Genomic DNA, 702 nt, shown 5'->3' on the forward strand with positions numbered 1-702 from the left:
TGGTACCTGTATAAAGGAATAACACAAGAGACTTTATCTTTTTTACAGCTTAGTCTAATGAATGCGTAGTCTAAAAGAAGTCACCACACACAGCGTAGACAAAATATTCGCTGAAAATCTGCAGACTTTCTGACCCACAGAAACAGAAGACAGACCTCAAGGGAACCACAACTTCTGGAAAATGAGGCAACAACCCCCACAAAGAAGAGAGACAGAGAGAAAGACCCCCAAATCGGTACGCTAACTGCTCTCAACTGTGCAGCGGAACCCTAAATCACACATGTGGGGAGCAGACCACAGAAGTCAGCTAAGTATGGAAGAACCGAACCGAGATTTGAGCCGTGGCAGAAGAGACGAGGTTTGCAGTTTGAGTACCGTTAATTGCCAACTCAAACAAATGAAAAACATCAACACTCTTTGGAAGGATTTAAAAGAAAATTTGTTCTTCAGACTCACATTCACAGTGTCCAGATACTCTAAAATTACTTCACATTTCAGAGAACAAAGAATACAGTGACGTATTCTCAAGAGAAAAGACATGGAAACCAACCCCAAAATGACCCAGGCATTGGGATTAGCAGACAAGAATGTTTAAGCAGCTTTTCTACCCATGCTCAACGACAGAAGGAAAATATTCTCACAGTGAATAAAAGATAGAAAATCTCAGCAAAGAAGGAAAAAACTATCAAAAAGAACTGAAAG

Source organism: Prionailurus viverrinus, chromosome D3 (assembly GCF_022837055.1).
Source record: "Prionailurus viverrinus isolate Anna chromosome D3, UM_Priviv_1.0, whole genome shotgun sequence".
Classification (NCBI taxonomy): domain Eukaryota; kingdom Metazoa; phylum Chordata; class Mammalia; order Carnivora; family Felidae; genus Prionailurus; species Prionailurus viverrinus.